The sequence below is a fragment of the Apium graveolens genome, chromosome 9, assembly GCF_009905375.1.
Source record: "Apium graveolens cultivar Ventura chromosome 9, ASM990537v1, whole genome shotgun sequence".
Classification (NCBI taxonomy): domain Eukaryota; kingdom Viridiplantae; phylum Streptophyta; class Magnoliopsida; order Apiales; family Apiaceae; genus Apium; species Apium graveolens.
In genome coordinates this window covers 194,287,346-194,292,756 of record NC_133655.1, presented here as the reverse complement: position 1 = coordinate 194,292,756, position 5,411 = coordinate 194,287,346, and the positions used below count along the sequence as shown (strand labels likewise).

General features: G+C 36.7%; 1 non-coding gene across 1 annotated transcript; it reads right to left on the bottom strand.

Moving 5' to 3' along the window:
• Nucleotides 1-1,591: 1,591 nt before the first annotated feature.
• On the bottom strand, nucleotides 1,592-1,698 carry LOC141688283 (small nucleolar RNA R71). The gene has a single exon (XR_012561736.1). It is a non-coding gene; the product is annotated as a small nucleolar RNA R71 (small nucleolar RNA).
• Nucleotides 1,699-5,411: the final 3,713 nt, after the last annotated feature.

The following is a 5,411-nucleotide window of genomic DNA, read 5'->3' as shown; positions in this document are numbered from 1 at the left end:
ATAAACATATCTTAGGTCGTTCTTAATAACAAGAAGTCAGAGATGGACCTGAGCGCAAGGAGAATTGTTTAAGTTGTAATTTGGATGCTTGTTTCTTGTTTTGTTGAACCTATACTCTCGTTTCTACTTGATTTATTCATTCGTATAAACACTATATTTGCTATATCATGTTTTCATCGGAACCCATGTTGATGATGAGTCCGATTATGGGCTAATCGTTATCGTGGGGTTCTAGCGGATTTACTTATGGATTTCTTTAGTTAAATTATTTATATGCCTTAGTATGTGGTGATTGTATGATATCCTAGTATTGGTTGTGCTTATTCGTCTTATGAATGTCGCGAACTTATAAGATAGCGCTTTAATTCTAATGAAACAAAAGTGAATTTAAGGATTTAGAACTTGCCATGCTAGCATAGGTTCATGTCATTGTTATGCATGATTCGTAGGTAATTTTAACCATCTTACTTGCCCTATGTAATCAAGATAGATAACTTGTGCTTAAACCGTTATATTGTCAAATTCTATAGACATATAGGGTCTCAATATAATTGGTGCCTATTCAGCTTCTATCTCTTTTATGGATGTCTGGTAGAATGGTACTCGTGCAACGAAAGTTGGCGTTTATCAGTTTCGTGTTATCTGGTTAGTGTCATCACCATTGCAGCTAAGGTTAATAATAATAAGGCTATTGAATGAAGTATTTAATGAAGTTAGAATCTCATGTTTGTCATATATATCAATTCAGTCAATCTTATTCTCGTAGTTATAATTGCTAGTATAATTCTTAGTTATAATCAACCTCAAATTATTATCGTCTTAGCATTGATAATAACCATACATTGGTGCTTAGGTGCATAAATTAGATAGTTAACCAATACAGTCTCTGTGGGAACGAACTAGAAAAGATTCTATACTACTTACGAACTCGTATACTTGCGTGTAATATTAGCGCATGTTTAGCGACTAACAAGTTTTTGGCGTCGTTGCCGGGGACTACAGTGTTAATTTATTTTTTTATGTGCTTTCCATCAGTGATCATTAAAGTTCATTGACTCGGAAATTGTTACTTATTTATTCCTTGTCTGGTTTCAGGTACTCTAGCGAGGGTGTATGCATACGCGTTCACGTACTCGTAAGAGAACTCTCGATAAAGCCGAGGAAGAACTTGTGGTAGTTCGTAGAGAAGTTTTTGAGAAAGAAGAAGAGAAAGTTGAAGAACCAGCATTAGTTGAGATGGATGATCAACCAGAAAATCTGAAGGCTTTGATGGACTATTCTCAGCCTAAGATTAATGACATTCAGTCAAGCATCGTCAGACCAGCCATCAGGGCTAACACATTTGGGATCAAGTCAAGTACAATTCAGATGATACAGAACTCAGTTCAGTTTGGGGGTAATCCTACTGAAGACCCAAACATGCACATCAGGGATTTCATCGAGATTTGTGACACTTTCAAATTCAATGATGTGACTGAAAATGCTATTAAGCTGCGATTATTCCCATTCTCTACCAGCAGGGTCTATCACCACTTGGGAGGATCTTGCGCAAAAGTTTCTCACTAAATTCTTCCCTATGGCGAAGACTGCTGTAATCAGGAATGCCCTTACTCAGTTTGCTCAGCAAACTGGAGAATCTCTGTGTGAGGCTTGGGATCGATATAAGGAGATGCTAAGGAAGTGCCCACACCATGGCATGCCTGATTGGATGATTATTAACTGTTTCTACAATGGATTGGGTGCTACTTCTAGACTCATGCTTGATGCAGCATCAGGAGGAGCCTTGTGGGCTAAAAGCTATGATGAAGCTTATCAACTCATTGAACTGATGGCTGCTAATGAGTACCAGAATCTTGCATAGAGACTTATTCAGGAAAAGGTAGCAGAAATTCTAGAGTTGGATGCAGCAACTGCTATCGCTGCCCAATTTAAGGCTTTGACGATGAAGGTGGACACTTTGGCTAATTATGGAGTTAATCAAATCACTAGTATTTGTGAGCTATGTGTTGGTGCCCATGAGACTGATCAGTGTGCAATTTCTAATGAATCAGCTCAATATGTGAGCAACTTCCAGCGATCACAGCAACCAGTGCCAGCCACCTATCATCCCAACAACCGCAATCATCCTAATTTCAGTTGGAGCAACACTCAGAATGTGGTTCAACAGCCTTATCAGCAGTATTCAACTAAGCAGTACAAACCCCCTGGTTTTCAGCAACCACAATATATGCCAAAGCAACAACTCCAGATACAACTAGCTAATGGAAAATCCGAATTAGAGGAGTTGAAGCTTATGTGCAAGAGTCAAGCTGTTTATATCAAGACCTTGGAAAATCAAATTGGGCAAATTGCCAATGCCTTGCTAAATCGTCAACCTGGTACATTTCCTAGTGACACTGAAGTTCCAGGAAAGAAGAAAGCTAAGGAGTAGGTAAAGGCAATCACTTTGAGGTCTGGAAAGGTTGCAAATCCCGAACAAACTCAAGAGTTGGCCGAAGAAGCTGAAGCTGAGAAAGAAGTAGAGCAGCAGGATAAAGAAGTGGAACCAAGGAAGACTACAGTTGAGCACACTCCGCCTGAGGGTAATACAGGGGAGAAATAGATATATCCTCCGCCGCCTTTTCCCAAGTGGCTGCAGAAGAAAAAGCTGGACAAGCAATTTGAGAAGTTTCTGGAGGTGTTCAAGAAACTTCATATCAACATACATTTCGTTGAGGCTCTCGAGCATATGCCTAGTTATAACGACCCGTGTATTTTTGAATTATTTATATATGTGATTATTATGGAAATTATTAAATAAAATATATGTATTGGTTTTGACCACTATGTATTGTTTGATTATTATCTAGGTGTGATTTATGATGTATCGGGTTGTTCGTGTGATTAATTAAGGAATTGTATTGAATTGTTTCACTTTTAAAGTGGATTTAATGTAAATTTATTTGTATAAATATTTGAAATGTCTCTAAAATTGTTTTTATAATTTTATAATTACTATAATTATTTTTGGGATTTTAAAAAATTTAGAAATCAATATTTCATCAATTATTTAACCCTGTATGATTTTCTGATTACATTTATTTGTAAAATTGGTATTTAAATCCAAAATTCTTTAAAAATTATGAAACTCATATTTATTTAGATCTGGAATATTCCGAGAATTTTAAAATTATTTTGGGAATTTTCGGGATTAATTTCACCCGTGCATTATTTCGTTCAATGTTAAAAAGCGGGTATAAATTTAGTTTCAGAAATTATTTTAAAATTATGAAATTTATGTTTTTATAAACTTCGGAATATTTGTAACATTTTAAGACTATTTTCGTGATTTTCTGAAATTGTTTTAAGTGCATCCCGGTTCGTTAATTGTGAAATGCGGGTGCGAGTTGCGTTTCAAAAATACTTTAAAAATTAGGAAAAATTTATTTTTAATAACTTTGGAATATTTTTGATATTTTAAAACTATCTTGGTAATTTTCGGGTAATTTTTCACTCGCGAGTTATTCATTTTATTCACAAATTTCGGGTTAAAACCGATATTCGCTAAATTATAATATATGTGTAAAACTTTAGATAATTGGCTTAATTCCAGGATAATTATCAGATAAATATAATTGTCCTCATCTCTTTATCAATCAATCTCTCGAAATCTCTAGAGTCTCTTAAATCTCTCTCGGATTCTTTCCTCTCGATTCTAATCATATTTTTTCCTCCTTCTTTTCTTTATTCCCCGGCTTCCCTGTTGTTTCGTCTTGTATTTTAGTGAATTCAGCCGGTTAATTTATGCCCCTGTTTCTGCCAATTAGCCCCTCGTCACCGTGTTCTTTTTTCCGGCGAGGCTGTGCATATCGGTGTGGATTTTGGTGGTGGTGTGAATTGTTGTTGCTGCCACCTCTCGGATTTTTCCGAGAAGAGGGGTGGCGTGTATCCCCTGTTACTCTGTTACCTGTTATCGTGCTTGCCTCTGTTTTCCGGTAAGCAATTGCCGGAGTTCCGGCCGGCTTACTTCCTTCGTTTGTGCCTGTGATTGTTTAAACATATATATATATATATAAGTGTGTATATCGTGTGTGTGTCTAGTTTGTGTGTGGGTGTGCTGTGTTGCGCGGCGCGTGGCCACGTGTGTGCGGTGGTGTATGTTTCAGTGGGTTGTGTTGGGCTCCTTGTTGGGCTTGGGGTTAAAACTTTTGTTGGACTGGATTGTGTAGTTGGATTTGGTCTTAATTTCTATTTCTTTCTTTGCAGGAATTAATTGATTACAAATTTATGATATTAATTATTCATGCGGGAATTTAATTTAATTAATCGGCGAAGTTTCGCGTTGGAAACCCGAATTAATCAGGTACCCGCGGAATTTTGCCGCCGTCCGCGATGACTTTCACGAGCGGACGGTGGACTGTGATGACGCGATTCTGAGTCTTAATTTTTATAAAATAAATAAATTTAAAATGAGAATAATAATTATTAATAATATTGAATTGGTGGTTGGGGGATTGTGAATGTTGGTTGTTGTGAACTGTTGTGGTGAAGTGACGTCGAATTGTTCGACGGGTTAGTCCGATAAATAAAGGAGGTGCTGTCCGATTTCCGGGAAACTGAACTACGTAAATACGGGAACGTATCCGATGATTATCGGGACGTTGAGTGACTATATATATATGTGTGTGTATTTTATACGAAACTTGATTGTACGATGTGATAAAATATTTTTCCAAATCGATAACCCTGATTTCGTAAATTAAAGAGTTTATGTATTTTCCGAAAACGAACACCGAACTGATTTTCGAGATTGTGAACCCTACTTGTTGCGTGTGTTATTATAATATACATAATTACGAGTCAGGTTTGAAAATATTTGGGTAAAATTGGTATCGAGGATATGTCAAGCATACCTAGACGTCTAACGTAGGGTATTTCGACCCTGTAGGTTATAGTCGGGAACCTGAAAGTGGACGATGGACTAGAGATGACCTAGTAGTCAGTCGATGAGCTCAGTAAAGTTTCAACGGAAAAACCTGAGTGATGAAGTCGAATCCAATGGGATGTAGTGGTTGGACGTTAAAGCCTGAGCAACAGACGGCTCAGAATTGATCAGTAATAGTTGTAAAGCCCTCTAAGGCAAGTACTTCTGAACCTTTCTTCAAGATATATCGCAAATATTTTCGAACGGTTTTATAAGATGTCGTTATTATCCAAAATAACTCCTATTTTATATTGCAAGTGTTTTAAACTACTTAACCTTGAACCCTGATTTTTCTTGATCTTGAGCCATAAGCCTTGTTCTTTGTAAACCATCCTTTGTTGATCCTCAGATACCAAATCACACAAATATGATACCACTCCCCAAATATATAACTACCAAACACCAAACACTGGAACAAAATTATTTGAAAACTCATAAACTTTTATAC